Source organism: Phocoena sinus, chromosome 1, assembly GCF_008692025.1.
Source record: "Phocoena sinus isolate mPhoSin1 chromosome 1, mPhoSin1.pri, whole genome shotgun sequence".
In the NCBI taxonomy this organism is placed as follows: Eukaryota; Metazoa; Chordata; class Mammalia; order Artiodactyla; family Phocoenidae; genus Phocoena; species Phocoena sinus.
Window position 1 is genome coordinate 183,613,354 of NC_045763.1, and position 21,345 is coordinate 183,634,698.

The 21,345-nt window shown below is 41.3% G+C and overlaps 1 pseudogene; it reads left to right on the forward strand.

Annotated features, from left to right (window-relative positions):
* The first annotated feature begins 10,726 nt into the window (after nucleotides 1–10,726).
* LOC116741731 lies at nucleotides 10,727–11,102 on the forward strand (annotated as a pseudogene).
* The last annotated feature ends 10,243 nt before the right edge of the window (nucleotides 11,103–21,345 follow it).

Below are 21,345 nucleotides of genomic sequence, written 5' to 3' on the forward strand. Positions count from 1 at the left end.
TTCTGAAAAAAAATTAATCTACCAGAAGGACAGGAAAAGGCTTTTCTAATGTTACGGGGGAAAAAAAAAAATCCTACACTATGGCATAAATTCAACGGATGCATTTGTAATGTGCAAATTACACCCCATTTAAAAAGCAAAAACGTAGAAACTGTGGAAGACCCAAAATGGGCTCCTATGTTACTGATGGTATTTCATGAGCCATCCAAATAAGGTCGGTTTCCCCACTCCAGTGGGATGGTCTTTTTATTTTACATGAAACATCAGGCACTACTGGACTGTATAGTTTTCTGGAAGCTATCCTTTCTTTGGATTGCTGTTCAATTAAAAATAGAAAATTCATAGAGATAATTGTGAACCTAAAGGGACAGGATTTCAGTGTTTCCTATCACTTGAGAAAACAATGTATTCTTTGTAGCCTGTAACTTTCCCAAGGCTCACCAGGAAAGGCCCTGAAAATAGATAACTAACATCAAATTGTACCTTAATGGACACTAAGTATTGGCATAGACAGCGAGGTTTAACTCAATGAATACAAGATATTGCCACAATTCAATTTTACTCACAGGCAGACCAACTTCACAAAGCCTTATGATTTTCAGGGACACTGAATTGTCAGCTAAACAGTGTTATCTGACATGGTAGGTCAAGGCAAGTTATCTGCCCCGTCTAGGGGAATCCTAACCAACTCCCCAGGTCCTTAATAACCTGGTTCAACCTGAGTCCTTTTCTTTTTTCCTCTAAGCAACCAGTGGAAACCCATATAATTCTCATCTTATAAAAGAATTCATTTAAAGGTGGTTTGAAAGTTAATGGTTAAACCCGTTGTTTGTGGTTCCCTGAATATAGGTCACAATAGTAACAAGCCTTTAGACAGAAGGTACATAAAGAGGTAGCAAGCAGTTCAGGACCTTATTACAACATGTCTATCAAACCCAGAGGAACAAACAATGTGTCCGATTGATTAAAAAAAAAAAAAGTCTGGCAGACAGCTCTCACTGTGCCTTTAGCCCCAAAACTTGCCCCCAATTAAAACCAGAAGTTGAAGAAAAAGCCATCCTGACTCAAGTGCCCAGGACCCACTCCCTTAAGTGCAAAAACTCTCAGTTCCATTCAAGATTCTCATCTTTGCTCTCACAGGCTCAGCTGCTGGTGACCCAGAAATGTCTACCCATCGACAATTGTCCCAAGGATGGAGAGATCTCTGGAGAACAAGACCCACCCACCCTGCCCCCAGCCACAAACAACAGAAAAGCTCCTTTTCACTTTGATCATTTATGTTCCAATCAACCTCTTGTCTCGTTATGGGAAGGGCCAGATACTAACACCGCAAACGAACAGTGTGCAAGAACGGCCCCTTCAGAATAATTTAGGAAGAGGAATATAATTTCTTTTTTTTTTTAATATTTATTTATTTGGTTGCACCAGGTCTTAGTTGCGGCACGTGGGCTCCTTAGTTGTGGCATGCGAACTCTTAGTTGCGGCATGCGTGTGGGATCTAATTCCCTGACCAGTGATTGGACCCAGAGTCATCGAGCTCAGAGTCTTATCCACTGCACCACCAGGGAAGTCCCAAGGAATATAATTTCTGAGCAGTAAGTTTTATTTCTCAAACTAAGACCACATCTCAAGTCTCCCAATACCAGTTACTGGGACCCTCTGAAGCCCATAGGTAATATGGTTGCAGCTCTTATCACAATATATGTTTGTCTCCTACGTGACCATGAACTGTCCCCTTGCTCTTCTTATCCCCAGCACTCCAGCCAGCGGGTGTCATTCAAAAGGTGCCCAGTAATGTGTGTTTGGTGAACAGCCCTGCAGGCTACACTGGTACAAACTCAGCTGGTCGGGGATTGCAGATTAAAGGTACAAAGGATGTAACTGATTGTAAAAGAATATTTAGATTCAAACAGATAAAGGAAATGCCGCTGGAAATGGCGGAAGATTAATTAAAAGACCATATGGATCTATTCTAACACTCACATTTAAGATTTATAAAACCCAGGCAACTGAATAATAAAAATTGGATATGGGCATTGTATAAGCTTTTATAAATATTTTCCAATGTCCATATGGTACAAAGAGGTCTGCATTTATGATTATTTATAAGAAGAATTATCCTACTATACTTTCAAAGCCAAGAGAATCAGAAACCAGAGATCTCAGAGTACATAAATGCTATACTTGGATATAGTACTTACATTTTATTTTTCTCACTGACCAGGTGAAAAAGGAATTAACTAGCTTAGCAAAATACCAAAGCAAACTCCCTTCCCCCACCCCCAAAACAAAAGCAAACAAGTAGACTCTTTTCAAATGCTGTAAGTTCCTTGAGGGCAAGGATAACAGTCTTAGGCGTCTACTGTATTTTCCATAAAAACGACCAACAGGCTAGAGGATGCTTGATAACACTTTGATAAGAGAAGCTAAGTGATCAGTCCTCTATATTTGAAAATATGTCATATCCACTTCTATAACCACATACCACTGTCTAAGTGTTTGTAGTTCCCTTAAATATGAAAAGTAAGTAAATTAAAGAGGATTTAATCTTTTTTAAAGTGCAGAGACTTTTACTGTGGTGCTTTTTGGAGGTGATAAGCTATGAGAATGGCTGGTCAGGGCGATGTTGTCATGGATGCTTCCAGGGCATCTTGGTGTTGGTCTGGTCACCACACTTCACACCATGCCTGGCAAAGAGCAGGTACCCAGTAGACGTCCATTCCTACCAAAGAGGAAACACCTAAACATGGGCAGCTTGATCATTAGTTCTCATAAATGGAAAACTTTTCTTTTGAAGATTTCAAACTCTCTTTTGCTTACTATTGGCACTAAAGCAAGGCTACCAAACTCTGTCAAAAAACAAAAAACAAAAAACACAAAAAAAACCCCTCCAAAGCTTGAGAAAACAGGGCTAGAAAGTGAGGAGCAGTGTGAAACCTAGGAGAAAAGAACCCAGAAACATTTGGAAGAGGAGAATGCAGGGTGCTTCCTCTATTTTGTCAAAAATATGAGAGAGAGTGGTTGAGAGATAGAAGAAATGGAGGGTTTTTTTTGTCCCGGATTATTCTTTCAAACTTTCATTTTAAAATATATCAGAAATAATCATTTATGAGCAAATTTAATTATGCCTAATACATTTGTCTGTTTCTAAAAATAACAAAACATCTTTGGCCTTAAGATTCTAAATATATTTACATACTACTATACCATTTATTGAAGCTTTTTTCTCTATCTATCCCCAAAGTGCTTATTCCCCAGTAGCTTAAACATTCTAGATATTTTATCTCTTTCTCTCCTTTGACTAATCAGGTCCAAATCAAGATACTGTAAAGATTGAAACACAGGCAGCTGGGCTGAGCTTTAACTTCTGGACGGGCAGCTGTAGCTCGGCCACGACTCAGGGAGCAAATGGGCCTTGCCGTTGGCTGGTCCCAGATGCAAAAGGCTCACTTGCTTCCTGAGGAGAAGGACAGGTACAGTGGTCTTCTCTTGTTCGCGGTCTCTTAGTTCCCCAACCAGGGATCGAACCCCAGCCTTGGGCAGTGAAAACGTGGAGTCCTAACCATGGGCCACCAGGGAATTCCCAGTGGTTTCTTTCAAAGGTTCGAAAAGAAAAAGGGGGAATCTTCAACCCGGCGTCACCGAATGGAATGCCCACCTAGCCTCACGATAAAATGATTCGGGGACTCTGGGATTCTGAAGTTATCCTTAACAAACCAGAGAGGTCTCGCCTGCTATGTAGCAGTATCTTGAACAAGATTCAAGTCAGGGGTACAAAAATGATGCTTCTACGGAGAGAGAAGTTGCATCGTTTAAATGTACTGCTGGTACAGAGGGATTTGGGGTTAACGTTCTGGCACCACAGGTGTGACGGGAGTTGTTTGCTCTTTGAGAGGAGTTAGGAGAGGACCTACATTTGCTGGTTTTCAGACGTGAAACAAGGGAAGAGAATAATAACCAGGTTTTTAACGTTAAGCCAGTGTAAAAATGCAGCCGAATCAAGGTCAGGCTTCTCAGGGAGGCCATCCACCTGTGGGTAGTATCACCCAGGACCAGTGGGGGGGCTGAGCGGGGCCAGGCCCCCCCGACCTCCGTGGGTCACCACTTACACAACCGCAGCCCCGCCATTGATTTGTTGCTCTGGTTTTCACAACGCAAGCACTCAGGCCCGAGTTATTCTATCTCATTAAGGGAAGGTAATACTATTGGTGCTTTCCTCGTGGTACAATGGGAGATGAAGTGAATGGAGTAGAAGTGTTAAGATCTTGGCAATCTAAGAAGACTCTTTCAGGCTCCCTAGATCACAACTCAGAAGAAAGTATAACGTATATATATACACACACACACACACACATGTGTATAAATATATATGTATACATATATGTGTGTAACTGTGTACATGTATATGTGTAGATATGTGAGAGTGTGTGTGTGTGTGTGTGTGTGTGTGTGTGTGTGTATAGGCATGCCAAATCAAAAATCATCCCAAGTGACATCAGGTGAGGTTTACGTTCCGTAATTGAAAATAGAAACGCAATGATAAAAATTAAACACCATATCATATGATATCACTTATATGTGGAATCTTAAAAAAAATGATACAAAGAAACTTATTTACAAAACAGAAACAGACAGACAGACATAGAAAACAAACTTATGATTACCAAAGGGGATATTGGGGGTGGGGGGAGGGATAGTGGTGGATAGAGGGATAAATTAGGAGTTTGGGATTAACAGATACTCACTACTATATACAAAATAGGTAGCCAACAAAGACCTACTGTACAGCACAGGGAACTCTACTCAATATCTTGTAATAACCTATAATGGAAAAGAATCTGGAAAAGTATATATATATACATATGTATATATATATATGTGTATATATATCTGAATCACTTTTCTGTACACTTGAAACTAACACTTGTAAACTAAACTTGTGAATTAACTGTACTTCAATTAAAAAAAATAAATAAAATGGAATTAAACAGTAGCTAGCTTTTAAAGTGATAAGATTTTAAAATTCCAAGATAGTACTTTGTGTTTTTGATACACACACACACACATACACACGCACACACACGCACAAGTGTGTGTCTCTAGCTACAGAGTTATATTTTTTTTTTTTTTTTTTTTTTTTGCGGTACGCGGGCCTCTCACTGCTGTGGCCTCTCCCGTTGTGGAGCACAGGCTCCGGATGCGCAGGCTCAGCGGCCATGGCTCACGGGCCCAGCCGCTCCGCGGCATGTGGGATCTTCCCGGACCGGGGCACGAACCCGCGTCCCCTGCATCGGCAGGCGGACTCTCAACCACTGCGCCACCAGGGAAGCCCTACAGAGTTATATTTTAAGCTAAGCCAAGAAGAATAAAATATTTAATATAGATTGTAGATTATAAGAGCTGTAAAGAAGAATTCCCTAAAGTTATAAAGTATAACTTTTATGCTGAATGTAGAAAAGTTCCGTAAAGGGCTCTGGAATCATTTCTATCAGCCCTTCCAGGAGTCTGAGACAGATTTATAATTGTAACCAGTTTGTACAGATGAGATAACCAAAGTTGAATAAAAGCAAAAATATCATCACAAAAAATTCAAACTTAAGCTCTTGAAATCTCACTCTCCAGTGTTTGGATATAACAAAAGAGAATTTGTTTTCAGATTCACAATTTTACGGCAAATTCAATTAAATGTCTTTAGGTGTTTAGATCAGCATTCATAAATGTTTTTGAACACTGTTTTTTTTGAGAAGCTGCATTTAAAGCATGTTTGAAAGTGTCTAATAAAATATTTACAAGGTGTTAACACAATAGCAGTTCACATAGAACTTCAAAAGTTATCAACACAATAGGTCTTTTGTATCTCTTAGTGACTTTAGGATTGAGACAGATCCTTGCAGTAAATCAAAATTGTCCAACCACCTTCCAGGGCAATGACAGTCATCAACTGAGGCTTAAGATGAAGTACAAAGTACCATGGATTCCTAAATTGGCCCAACTTTTGCTAATGCTTTTACCGATATCAAATAAGATAAGGCCAGGAATACCTAATTTGTTATCAAATTGTTTGGAAACCCACTCTTCAAAAAAAGAAAAAGAAATTTAATCCCCTAACTCATTTCACACATGCAAGTATTTATTTTCTGCCTTTTGCCTTTCACTTTTAAATGTGGGCGAAGCTCACACACTTTCACTGAACAAATAATGAATGGATGGATACTTTCTATAGAGAATGTGACACCAGCATGTGTAGACGGGAAATAGACATGTAGGCCAGGGTACATGAGGATGCCATCTGTGCTTTGCCAATCTCACCAAGTTCTCACAAGCTGAGGCCAGGTCAGCAAAATCAGTGACACCCCTCTTCCCCCCAGCAACGCAAAAAGAAAAGGAACATCTGAGTACACACTGCCCCATTTCACCAGACTGCTGTCCGTATTCCATTTATGCCATAGCAACTTTGATATCAAAAGAAGGTCTAGAAAGCAGCTTTTACCACAATGACAATTCCCAGAACTTTTCCCAAGCAGACATTAAGGGGGTTTCTTTCATACGTAGGTTTAAGATGAATAAATGATTGTTGGAATCAATTCTTGGACTTCCCTGGCGGCACAGTTGTTAAGAATCCACCAGCCAATGAAGGGGTCACGGGTTCGAGCCCTGGTCCGAGAAGATCCCACATGCCGTGGAGCAACTAAGCCCGCGAGCCACAGCTACTGAAGCCTGCGTGCCTAGAGCCCGTGCTCCGCAACAAGAGAAGCCACTGCGATGAGAAGCCCGTGCACTGCAACGAAGAGTAGCCCCCACTCCCCGCAACTAGAGAAAGCCCGCGTGCAGCAACAAAGACCCAGAGCAGCCAAAAATAAATACATAAATAAATAAAGTTATTAAAAATATATTTAATAATTTTCTAGCTCTAGTCAAAAATGTTCACCTTGGAAGATCTGAGTGGTTTGCAAACAATGGGGAAGAAGTAATAACCAACATTTGTTGTTACTATGTGTCAGACTTTTGGTGTAATTAATCCATTTAATCCTCACAACAATCTTAGGACATAGGTACAATGACGATCCTTCTTGTACCGATGAAGAAATTGAGGCACTGAGGGGTTAACTTGCCCAAGGTCATCTGGCACAGCTGAGCGTATATCAATGCCATTGACCTTGGGAGCCGAGTACCAGCTCCAGCACTTTACTGCCTCTGGACGGACACACACACACACAAACACACACACACACACACACACACACACTTTGTTAACTCCAAAGGAGCACCCTCTTTCCCATTTGGTACTAGGAATGTACCTTCTTCATGGACACGCAGGGGACATTGTGACCTAAAAACACTCCAGACCCAAGTAAGGAACAAAACTGTGACGATCCTACAGGTCCAAAGTCTGCTGCTCTCTTATTCTGGCTCAGTGTTTCCCCAACAAAGCCCAGGACAGCTCTGGGAGGATCTCGTAAGTTGTCAGTACTGCCTATTAATTTGATTTTAGTAATACTGAAGGATGGATGATGGAACTTAAAAAAAAATCAGCCCAACTGCTGGAACTTTGTGTAGCTGCTCGGAATCCAGCCAGCCAGTCTAGATAATGACCATGGCGTGGACAGAGTAACCTGGGGGCAAGGAAGTAGGATGTGACTGCAGGATCACTTTCATTGTTGCTCAGATTTTTAAAAACTATTGCCCAGTGGTCAGATTTGTGGCTCTCAGTCGTAAGGGAGTTTAGAGAGGTACCCTGTGTGACTTAGTGAGGGACTGAGGAAAGAAGAGAGTTGAGACAGATGGAACATGGGAGAAGAGAAGAGGAGAAAGTGTCTACACCGCAGACCTGATGCCCGACACAGCAAACGTCTAAACGCATCAATTGGAAAGCAGATATCAACACTGCAGAAGGAGCTTCCATCTTATGAAAGGAACACAGATTTGCACTGAACAGCAAGTACTCTGTTTTTATTTTGCTAAATTTGATTTATGTCTAAATGTTTTAAAAACAAAACTATCATATAAAGCAAGGTAGGTCTATATTCAATTACATTTGCAAAAGTTTGATCTGCGTTACTTCCAGAGTTTTTGGACTAGCTGCCACAAGTCCCATGCTGTGGCTCAGTTTTATTGCTAGGTCATTTAGATATTAAGATTGACCTTTTCTTTTTTCTTTTTTTTAAACAAATTTATTTATTTATTTATCTATCTATTTATTTATTTTTGGCTGCGTTGGGTCTTTGTTGCTGCGCGCGGGCTTTCTCTAGTTGCGGCGAGCCGGGGCTACTCTTCGTTGCGGTGCATGGGCTTCTCATTGCGTTGGCTTCTCTTGCTGTGGAGCACGGGCTCTACGCGCGCGGGCTTCAGTAGTTGTGGCACACGGGCTCAGTAGTTGTGGCTCGCGGGCCCTAGAGCGCAGGCTCAGTAGTTGTGGTGCATGGGCCCAGTTGCTCGGCGCATGTGGGATCTTCCCGAACCAGGGCCCGAACCCGTGTCCCCTGCATCGGCAGGCAGATTCCCAACCACTGCGCCACCAGGGAAGTCCAAGATTGACCTTTTCTAATTAAACATCTCTACAATATACAAGAATAAAAGCCCTAGGTGTGGGTTTTAAGGGTGTTCTAGGAAAATGGTGACTTAGGCGTTCAAATATAATCAACATTGCCTCTAAGGCTATTTCTTATCTCACACACACACACACACACACACACACACACACACACACACACACACACACACTGGCTTGGCCAAAAAATTCGTTTGGGCTTTTCCATAAGATGTTACAGAAAACCCCGAACAAACTTTTTGGCCAGCCCAATATAATGTCTGATTTCTAGCTCTATATTTATTAGAAGTGTTAACCAAAGTCTCTCTGGATTTTCAATTTAAGCTTAGGAGAGGTTGTGAGACGCAAAACAATCGTTAAAAAAAGAGAAAAACCACAGAAAACAAAACAACAAATAAAGCACTAGTGAGAAAACAAATGGTCAAAGCATGTTTTTTTGTTTGTTTGTTTGTTTTTTGTGGTATGCGGACTTCTCACTATTGTGGCCTCTCCCGTTGCGGAGCACAGGCTCCGGACGCGCAGGCCCAGTGGCCATGGCTCACGGGCCCAGCCGCTCCGCGGCACGTGGGGTCCTCCCGGACCGGGGCACGATCCCGCGTCCCCTGCATCGGCAGGCGGACTCTCAACCACTGCGCCACCAGGGAAGCCCCAAAGCATGTTTTAATATTCTCCTGTATTGAGGTTAAATGAAATCCCTGATAAAACAAAAACTTATCCAAGTGGCACCAGTGGCAGGTTCAAGCCTCCTAAAGAGACAGTGGGTGTAGTGGCTCAGTGCAAAAACCACGGGATCACAGTCCCTCTCATTTACAACCTCTTCAACCTTGTGCAAATCGCACAAGCTCACCGTGGGCCAGTTCTTGGTCTTTAGAATGGGAACGATTGTGGCTCTTACCTCGCAGGGCTGTTGAACAAATAACTGATATAAAGTGTATGTACCAGTGTCTGGACATCGTAATTAGTACTCGAATGTTTGCTATAATTAGTGAGATAGAAGATAGGACAGGAATACTCAAGTGAGATCATTTCTATAAAAGCACCACGTACATTTTGGTCTACTCTGCTAGCCTCCCGGGGGATGTTTCAATGAGCCCAATTTTATTTTTGTTCTACACAGCAGCCGTACATCCTGATAATGACCGCCCAAGTCAGTGAATTGATGGCAAATTCTACAGCTCTGTATCACCAACATAAAAATCCCAGGGGAAACAGGAAATGTCCAAGCTTCTGTATGGCCTGAAGCTCATCTTTGGTTCTCGAGGCTCGTACCTCTTGGACATCTGATCTTAATTCAGTTGGGTAGGAAATGGTGGTGTGTCAGTTAGTGTGACCTACTCAGTAACCCGCGTCTCTGATCCATAAGCACGTCTCCCACCTCCTTTCTGAGTCACAGTGTTAAATCCCACCCCCCCACCCCACAGACTGTTCCATTCTCCCTTTGCAAACTGTGTCTTGCCTATATATGTGAAATTAATGGTGTTTAGTGTGGCACAGGTGCTCAAGAAGGTAGGAAGAGAACACAACTTCAGGGACAGGGCTGACAGTAGGCGTTGATTACCCTGTCCATTCTCTCCTGCTTCCTTGTCAACAGAACCCTCATTTCTCCCTACTGGAAAAGTGACCCCATTGTGAGCTCAGCTCAAGGCTAAGTCCTGAATATTCTCATGGCCACGTCACCAGGGGTGGTGGGTTTAGGGATGGGCTCGTGACCAGGATCTCACCCACGACGTGGAGGGGAATCTGCTGGCATGTTACTGGGAGGATTTCTTTCCTGATGGAAAGCTAGAAAGCAGGAAACCCTCATCTCATGCACTGGACCTTGTTTTTTTGTCCAGTGTGATTCCTGGGATGGCTGCGCCCCCCCCCCCGCCCCCGGCAACAATAAAGCTACCAGAGGACAGGGCATCATGTTGGCAACGGCGGAGACAGAGAGAACCGGGGCCCTGGTGACATCACCGAGCCATGAGTGACCCAGCCCTGGAGTGGCCCCATCGCTGACTCTCTTATGATAGGAGAGAGACGATATTTTCCTTATTCTTGAAGCAGTTCAGGCTGGGCTTTCTATTACTTGCAGCTTCACTAAACCAAGGGGAAAGCAATGCCTTTTTAAAATAATCTAGAGAGAAGCCGATTGGAGCCTGCGACATCTTGTCATTGTCTGAAGATGCTTCAATCACTATGTCAGGTGACACAGATGTTCCTCTTTCTTCATATGATGAAGATCAGGGATCTAAACTTATCCGAAAAGCTAGAGAGGCACCATTTGTCCCCATTGCAATGGCAGGTTTTGCAGCAATCGCTGCATATGGATTATATATATAGATTGAAGAGCAGGGGCAATACTAAATGTCTGTTCACCTGATCCACGTGCGCGTGGCAGCCCAAGGCTTTGTTGTGGGAGCGACGGCTCTTGGTATGGGCTATTCCATGTATCAAGAATTCGGGGCAGAACCTAAACCTTAGAAGAGGAGATGCTGTCTTGGTCTTGGTGGTGCTTGCTTTAGTTAGACATCTCATATTGAGGTTATATGTTTATGTTGAAAATAAATTCTGTGGGTCGGACAATAACATGGTAATTTGAATACTGGCTCCCTTTCTTGCAGGCTTGATTTGCCTGGTGGCTCGTTCACTAGCTAGGTCATTCAGGGGAGTCAGATTAGCACAAAAACATGTCACTTTTAAATGCACTTGATGGTCGTACAATGTCCGCCTTCTTAAACTCTTCTGATAAAATTAGTTGTAAAGAGGACAACATGCTCCCAGTTGCTGCTGAATGTCATATGCTTTTGATGTAATGGAGGAGTCCTATCTATCCCACCTAATTTAACTCTTTCTGACTGCCTTGTGGACTGAGTACTGTTTTTAAGGGCTGGCTGGCTCTTGAAGAACGCTTTCAGAACAGTGCACGGAATACATTATAAACCTCCCGGCAACTATGTGTGTTTTTAAACCAAACCTAAAGAGCTGGTAACAGCTGCTTTGAAGTAGTATCTGTTTCAGAATCGTAGCTGTAAACAGGAGAATAACTTAACTGTAGATCCCCGTTTAGCTCTTTTGTAGTTGCAGAATTATAGTTTGCTGCTGTTATATTAGAATAATTTTTAAATGGCATTTTGAAATAGAACTGTGTATTTTAAGTGCTAATGCAAAGGTAAATGAAAAATACTTTTTAAAAATAAAAAAATAAAATAAAATAACCTAGAGATAGACCTGGAGAAAGAGAGTGAGAAGGAGAGGGATTGGGAGAGAGATATGAGTTGCTTAATGATGGATCCAGGATATATTTTCATCTATTGTTTTAATTGTAAGAATGGCCTATCCTTTTACTTACATAAAAGATGATTTTTAACATCCCTTCAATAAACTTTGTATGAAAAATATTTGGTGGGGGAGGGATAAATTGGGAGATTGGGATTGAGATATACACACTACTATATATATATAAATGAAACAGATAACCAACAAGGACCTACTGCATAGTACAGAGAACTCTAATCAATACTCTGTAATGACCTATATGGGAAAATAATCTAAAAAAGAGTGGATATATGTATACGTATAACTGGTTCACTTTGTTGTACACCTGAAACTAACACAACATTGTAAACCAACCATACTCCAATAAAAATTATTTTTAAAAAATACTTGGGGCCGTACAGACTACAGAAGTGTGGCCTTTATCCATGGTGCAGGCCAAAATCACTTTAAAATATTCGTCAAACGCCTCAAGTTTATAAGACAGTCAAATTGGAAGTAAAACCTGGCATCCATCCCACATTACAAAATATGGAACTTAGTCATTATTATGAAAAGAAAATCAACGTTAATTGTTCAAATCATTCGCTCTCATTGACACCCCAAATCTCAGTGATTAACGTCAGACAACCCAAACCAACCATGGTAACCCGTTCCCGAAACTAAATTTGGGAGAATGTAAAAGTGTCTTTATTTCTGATGAACTAAATAAAGGGGAAAACATTCCTCAAATTTTCCTCCAGTTCGGTAGCCTCTTTGCAAGAATCTAAACTCCAATCATATCAGAAATGGGAGCACTGCAAGCTCTGATAAGCCCCTAAAAATTGTATGTCCAACTCAGAATTCAGAACTAAGAGATGCAGAATCAGGGCCAGGAGGAATGTGTAGTTATTTCTGGTTCTGCTGCAATTACCCTATCAAAATGGACTGAAATGCAGCTAGAAAGCCTGGTGCCCTCAGCCTAAAAGCTCTGGTCTTTTTTTTTTTTAAGCGATTTTTTCATTTCTGGCATCTTAGCTGTGGCTTTCTTGAAGCTCACATGTTTGGGATTTTAAAAAATATATTCTCAAGTGTTTTAGCCTTTAGCTTCTCAAGTGTTGAAGGTTTCCAGGTTCATATCCCTGTTCAAAACTAAAATCGGTTCTGGTTTTGCTATTAATGTCTCCCTGTCTGTTGAACCAACGTTGTGCTACCCCTCCACCACTGAGTACAGAAAAATACCACCTCCTGTACCTGGGTCTACTCGTTGTACTCAATTTTCTTGTCTTTTCATTGATGACTCATAACCCAGGCAGGCCAAGCCGCACGGCTACGGATGCAGAGGGACGTGACCACAGTGTACCTTCCACTTGGTCCTCTGAGACCAGGCTCTTTCTGCCATCTCTCGGGGGACATCCTGACCTTCGTTTGGTTTCCTACTACAAGCCTCTGTCTCTTCACGGATCACCGGGGAGCGCCATAAGAATGTCAACGACCATATGCCAAACTCTTAACGGAAAAGAATACTGAGAGCCAGGCTGGCTGTGTAATGTACCATGGTGACTGATGGGACACACTTGACCTTACTGGAGAAGCACTGAAGCCAGGTCTGGTCCGAGCTCCGTAAAGGATTGGGGAAAGCAGAGCGATGAATGCCCAGGCTCTGGGACCAGACAGACCTGCGAATCGCACCTCCATTCCTTAGCTGGTTGACCCTGGGCAAATAATTTAGCTTCACAAATCCCCAGTTTCCTCATTCTTTTTTCTTTCACTGAAGTATTTACAATGTGGTGTGTTAGCGTCAAGTGTACAGCACAGTGATTCAGATATATGTATATATGTTCTTTTTTACGTTCTTTTTCCTCATAGGTTATTACAAGATACTGAGTATAGTTCCCTGTGCTGTACAGTAGGTCCTTGTTGGTTATCTATTTTATATATAGTAGTGTGTATATGGCAATCCCAAACTCCTAATTTATCCCTCTCTCCCGTTTCCCCTTTGGTAACCATAAGTTTGTTTTCTATGTCTGTGAGTCTATTTCTGTTTTGTAAATAAGTTCATTTGTATCTTTTTTTTTAGGTTCCACATTTAAGTGATACCATACGATATTCGTCTTTCTCTTTCTGACTCACTTCACTCAGTATGACAACTCTAGTTGCATCCGTGTTGCTGCAAATGGCATTATTTCATTCTTTGTTATGGCTGAGCAATATTCCATTGTCTATATGTACCACATTCGCTGTATCCATTCATCTGCTGATGGACATTTGGGCAGTTTTCTCATTCAGTTTTAATTTGTTTTTTGCTGTGCCACGCAGCTTATGGATCTTAGCTCCCCGACCAGGGACTGAACCCAGGCCCTCGGCAGTGAAAGCACAGAGTCCTAACCACTGGACCACTAGGGAATTCCCAGTTCCCTCATTCTGAAAATAGTTCTGGGAGATATTTCCCTCATGGAGGAATTAAAATCATTTACCTAATACAGGGTGCTTTTTAAAAAATTATTTATTTACTTTGGCTGTGCCAGGTCTTAATTGTGGCATGCAAGATCTTTAGTTGCGGCATGCGGACTTCTTAGTGCAGCGTGCAGGCGGGATCTACTTCCCTGACCAGGGATCGAACACAGGCCCCCTGCATTGGGAGTGCAGAGTCTTACCCACTGGACCACCAGGGAAGTCCCCAGGGTGCTTGAAATGAGTCAGTGAGACAACCTGTACTAGAACTTAGCCCCGTGCCTACCACACAGCAGAGACCCAAAAGTTAGCAGTTAATTGTGTACTGTAGCCAACCCTGCACCCTGCTAGCCAGAGTTTCCTCGCTCTGATTCTTTCCCCAAGTGATCAGCCCCAGTTCACGCTACCAAGACCCTCACCTTCTCCATTTCCCTAACATTTAATCCCACTTCCCATGATCATTTTTTTAAATTAATTAATTTATTTATTATTTTGGGGGAGCTGCGTTGGGTCTTTGTTGCTGCGCGCGGGCTTTCTCTAGTTGCGACGAGCGGGGGCTACTCTTCGTTGAGGTGTGCGGGCTTCTCACTGCATGGCTTCTCTTGTTGCAGAGCATGGGCTCTAGGTGCACGGGCTCAGTAGTTGTGGCTCACGGGCTCTAGAGCGCAGGCTCAGTAGCTGTGGCGCATGGGCTTAGTTGCTCCGCGGCATGTGGGATCTTCCCGGACCAGGGCTCAAACCCATGTCTCCTGCACTGGCAGGCAGATTCTTAACCACTGCGCCACCAGGGAAGTCCCCCATGATCATTTTTCTTTGTCTTTTTCTTTCCTGTTCTCTCAAATAACCTTCATCTTAGATCTTCTTTCTAAATACTCTTCCTTCCCCAGACATTCACTGAGTGCCCACAGCGTATAATCTTTGTGTCGGGAGGTGGGGACAGAGGACTCACCTCTTCACAAACAAAAGAGAAAATAAGCCATCACAGTACAGAGACATAAGTCCTGTATATAAGATATAATATAGATAATAACATAGCATACAATATATAATAGAATATACACTGGGCACCGTCCGAGAACAGAGGAAGAACATTTTATGGAGACTTGAAAACACCCAGGGAAAGTGGACTAAGGGTCTGTGGGGTGTCAGGTATCACATTAACCACTTGGAACATTTTGTTTAATATTCACACAGTGGTCTGAGGGAGGCACTGTCATCCTCTGTCTAGAAGAGAAGAAATTTTCATATGCTGCTTCCGACAGCTTCCAAAGAGAGAGCTTTTAAAAAAGAAAAAAGAAAAGAAAACAAAAACAAACAAATGAAAAAACAAAAAGTGTTTATTGAGTACTTTCTTTGTGCCAGCCTCACTTACAAGGAAATACATTTTAAGTCATTTTACTCTTTTTTTTTTTAATATTTATTTGGTTGTGCCAGGCTCCTCAGTTGCGGCAGGCAGGCTCCTTAGTTGTGGCATGTGGACTCTTAGTTGTGGCATGAGGACTCTTAGTTGCAGCATGCATGCAGGATCTAGTTCCCTGACCAGGGATCGAACCCGGGCCCCCTCCATTGGAAACGCAGAGTCTTAACCACTGCGCCACCAGGGAAGTCCCCATTTTGCTCTTTATAACAACCCTATACTATTACTATTTCCATTTTACTGAGGTACAAAAAGATTAAGTAAGCCGTCCGTGGTCACACAGCTAATAAGTGACAAGACCAAGGTTATTTAAATCAGGAAAATTAATGAATGAACAACAAGAGAACGATAAATTACAAAAGAGCGATCTAAAGGAACAGCAACCAGAAATTAAAAATCATGATTTAGAAAAAATATAATGGGATGGAAGAATATTGATCATATAACATAGATGTTTAAAAGGGCAGAATATAGGGACTTCCCTGGTGGTCCAGTGGTTAAAACTCCATGCTCTCAATGCAGGGGGCACGTGTTTGATCCCTGGTTAGGGAACTAAGATCCCACATGCTGGAAAAAATAAATAAATAAAATGAAATAAACGTTGTAATATCTATTAAGCAAGGGTTGTTATAAATAATTTTTTTAAAGGGCAGAACATAAAACAATATATACAATATGATACCAAATTTGTCTGTATTTAAATCCTTAAATACATAGGAAAAGATTAGAAGAAAATATTTCAGAGCTTTAAGATCTCAGGATGTCAGGCTTACAGGTGATTTGTATATCTTCCCTTTATACTTGACTGCATTTTCTAAGTTGCTTTAATCTCTTTATTTTATTTGTATACATATCTACATGTACACAGATTTTTACCTAAACGCATAAATGTGATCACACGCCTCTATCATCTTTTCTTCTCTTTTGCTTGGTTCTCCCACACATCCAATTACCTTGCTTTGCACATGCAGCCATAAATACCTCACAGGAATCCCTCCAAGCCATCCAGTGAAGGCTCTGCTTAGCTTTTTTTTTTTCAATGGCTGCATTGTAGCCAGTGAAGTGGAGATAGTATCATTTATTCAGCCATGGCCAATTGTTGGCCGTTCTCTCCGTTTGCATGTTTCCACGCTCCAAGGACATATGTTAAACTCAGGCCAGGCTTTGCTCCTGTGGAACGGGGTCAGGGCCCCGAGCACTCCACATCTCACGCTTCCATGGCTGGTGTGAACTGCTTCCTCTCAGGAGCCCCCTTGTCACTCGGCTCACTCTGCTTTGTCCTCAAGGATCCTCCAGCCCCACTTCCTCCAGGATGTTTGCTGTTCATCTCTCCCAAGATGGATTAGGGACATCTGCGTACCCCCAGCACCCTAAGCTCTGATAATTAACTCTCCTCTTTTCTCTCTTCCACCAAATCGAACCTCGTGAGGTTGACTCTTTATCCCCAGCACCATTATAGCCTCTTGTACATTTTAGCTGACGAAGCAGATGGATGGATAAATGAACAAACGAAGAGATGAGTGAACAGAGAGAGGCATGAAACACTGTGATGTTTTGAGACTTGACAAGTAGTTCTTATAGGTAGAGTACAGAATTAATGAGAAAGTGGGGGAGAAGATAGATCAGAGAAGTTAAAAAAAAAGGTCAGATCCTAAAGGGTCTTGTGTAATAAACTTAAACTATGAACTTTTTTTTTTTTTTTTTTTTTTTTTTTTTTTTGCATTACGCGGGCCTCTCACTGTTGTGGCCTCTCCCGTTGCGGAGCACAGGCTCTGGACGCGCAGTCTCAGCGGCCATGGCTCACGGGCCCAGCCACTCCGCGGCATGTGGGATCTTCGCGGACCGGGGCACGAACCTGTGTCCCCTGCATCGGCAGGCGGACTCCCAACCACTGCGCCACCAGGGAAGCCCAACTATGAACTTTTTATCCTAAAGAGTATGGCAGGGCTTCCTTGGTGGTGCAGTGGTTAAGAATCCGCCTGCCAGTGCAGGGGACAAGGGTTCGAGCCCTGGTCCGGGAAGATCCCACATGCTGCGGAGCAACTAAGCCCCTGTGCCATAACTATTGAGCCTGCGCTCTAAAGCTCGCGAGCCACAACTACTGAAGCCCGCACACTTAGAGCCCATGCTCTGCAACAAGAGAAGCCACAGCAATGAAAAGCCTGCGCACCTCAACGATGAGTAGCCCCCCTGCCCCCGGCCGCAACTAGAGAAAGCCCGCACGCAGCAACGAAGACCCAACACAGCCAAAAATAAATACATTTATATATATATAAAAAAAGAATATGGCAAACCACCGAAGAATTTTAAGCAGCAGAATCATTATTCAATTTTTAAAAATTCGTTAAGCAGGAGTGTGTGAAAAGCCTAGAAGAAGCCAAAGCAAGACAAGGAACCCTCTGGAGGTGACAGAAAGGATCAAAGGGAGAAATGATGAGGGGCCTGTATGTATCAGTCATCAGGCTACACCTGCGCCGCGAGTTCTCATCTAACCTTCCCACCATCTCAGGAGTCGTGGTTCATGCTGCACCCACACTGAGAAAACAGAGTTAAAGGGAACACAGAATTCACCAAGGGTCACCACGTTAATCAAAGATGTGCCCAGACCAGACCTCAAGTCCCTCTGCCTCAAAGCCCGTGAGTTGTCCAGCGTGGATGTCAGAAGCCAAGGCAATGACAGAACCAGAGGACGGGATGCCATTGAGGGATGTTATTGAAACAGAATGAACTAAGCTGGGCAACTGAATAGACACAGCAAGTAAATCAGAGGGAGATTTTTAGAATGGTACCCAAATTTCCGATTTAGCAATTTGGTGGTGTCATTCATCCAAAAAAAAAAAAAAAAATGGCATTTGAAATGAAAGATAATGAGTTCCATTTGGGACATGATGAATTGGATCTGCACTTATGATTTGTTCATATGTATATATATTTACATCATTTAAGGACATCATGCATTACCAATTCTATGTTTAAAGGTCTTTGCATTTCCCTAGTGTAAATCTTCCCAGCCGTCAATACTAATATTGTCAGCTGATGTTTATTGAACAACTACTGTGTGCCAGGCATATATATCATTTCATTCATAATAATTAGTTTTAGGATTAAATGATAGAGCATATGTGAGGCACTTCACAGAGTGCCTGGCATATAGTATGTGCTCAGTAAATGGAGAAATGATACATGAGGCTATAGAGGTAAAGAGAGGTCGAAAAAGTAGTCAAAAATCACATATCTAGTAACAACTGTTCTAAATATCATATATATTCTAATATTATATAATTAATATGACTAAAGCTTTAAGATCGTAATAAAGGTCAAAAATGTCACTAAATTTAAAAATAGCACATTTAAATTTGGGTGGTAATGGAAGTTAATGAAAGAGAGAATAGATAATTGAAATCTCACAACAATTTCAATTTTTTTATTTACCTGTAATATCAACTCTTTTTTCTCTTAATTATTAGCATAAAATAGAAAAATTGGATGGTTTGTGGCTTTAGATTTGAAAAATCTAAAATACATTAGTATCTAAATAAATTACGCTTGAGGGTATAACTTGCTATTTTCATGGAAATAAAAATAACAGGTAGAAAGTATGCCTACCTCTTCGAAATTCATTTTTGTTTTTCTCAGTTTCATATAGTATAAGATGACCTTTCTAAGTGTCTTCAGTTTTTTTTCAATTAGTCCTTTCTTTTTTGGTTTTATCTTTCCTTTCCCAAAATGTAATGTGCATTTATGCCATTATTTTATGACAGTCAGTAGATTGATGATTGATGTTTTGACTAATCGCAGATTGCTGTGTTGAGAAACTGTTTAAGGAATAGATATTTTTAAATTCTACTTTATCATTTTTGATTAAACATTTTTTTTCACAAAGGACTGAGAGGGCAAAAAAAACAATAAAACGATGTCTATTAGAATAACTGAAACGCAATCAAGATTGAGTTATATGTCCCCATATAAGATTTAACCATATAAAATATTCCATTCTAGAGGAACACTTATTACTTGAAAAAGTGTTTTATTCATGTGGTCTACGAGATAATGCCAGGTAATACATAACCTTCAGTTGCATAAATTAAGCACGTCTGAGATGTATTTTGTGGCTCCATATTTTTTAGAAAATAATTACTATGTAACTCCTAGGGAAATCACTTTGGATGCTCTATAGATCCCTTTTTTAAAAACAGTTTAGATAATTTAGTTATTTGCCTAAATGTTTTAAAAGGCCTTAAATGGAAGCAAAATGGCACTGAGTTTATTTCATTTACTCTAAATAAAGATATGAAACGTAAGTCAAATCACAGATTGTGATAAACGTGGGGAACTCAACACAAGCCTACAGAAGAATAAAGTCTTAAATATTTCAATTGCTGAAAGATTGACTAAGGCTCTGTTTAATTATTAGTGCTATAAAAAGTGAGTAATATTTACCTGGCCATAATAGTACTGTGTAAAAGTAACTTATCTTTCCTGCCAGGTGCCACATTTCTCACAGTTATTAAAAAGAATGAAAAGAAATCTTTACATAGTCATTATTTTTCCAGATCTGTCACCCCATCATCTTATATAATTTGGGGCTTGGGGGTTGTTAAAGAAGCTGATCAGTTATTTAGTTATTTAGTTATTCCGTGCCAGTGCTAGCCCAGGTCTTCAATGAAATCAGTGACAAATGGCATTGTTAGTAAAGGGTATCAGCAAAAACGCCCCAGTAAGCCATGGTTTGGCAAAAACTAACTGGTTCTTCTTCTAAGTCCTCTGTAAACTCCCCAATAGCTGCTGCAATCAGTCCACTTGAATGATGAGTCATTTCGGGTACTTGTTCTTAATAAATCCAAGTATAAACATACCCACAGGGTCTTTCTGGTGAACGCTTATGCACGGTGCTGACCAGAAATCCGACTTTACAAGAATATCCATTCCTAACAGATATGTCATAACGCCTTGGAAGAGTGTATTCAGGAAGTTTACAGTGACTGTAATTCATTAACTGAACTTCAACATCCTCATGCAGTACGGGCTCAGATGACATTACCGAACGCTTTCTGGATTTTGGCAAAGATGCCTAGGAGTCATTAGTTATCTGTCAATCATTTACAAATCCTTTCTGAAATCAGTTAGCAAATAATGTTTCATCATTATAGACATGTATCCTTGTACATTTGAGTCACTGTACGTGTGCTCTGTGGTGGTATCTGAGTTCGGTGGGATAATGAAGGTGACTAAATGCCTACATTCACCAAAAGGAAGTGGTTAGACTGCCTTGATTGGGAAAAATAATTACTAAAAATTGAGGTTGCCATTTCTTTTGTGCTTTTCCCCCAGCCCGGTTGGAACCTAAATTGTTAATTAACCATCTGTGGGGCTGAGTTCCGAGCACCTGTTATTCATATCACATGTGAATGTTATTCCAGCCTTTCTTTCACAAAAATATGTTCATTTCTCACAAAGTACTGAGTATCTATTTCTATTCAATTAGCCTCCTAGATAAGCTTCAAAAGACCAAAGTAACTCATTAATGCAACGCCTCCTCCACATGCCAGTAAGTTCTACAGGAACGTGAATAAGAGGGACAAATAGCAAATAGTATGTTTTAAAGGTTCTGGTGGGAGTTATTACGAACCCAGTAATGCTATCATCCTTTAATATTTTTTGTAAATAATTCTGTCTAATCAGAAGCATGTAA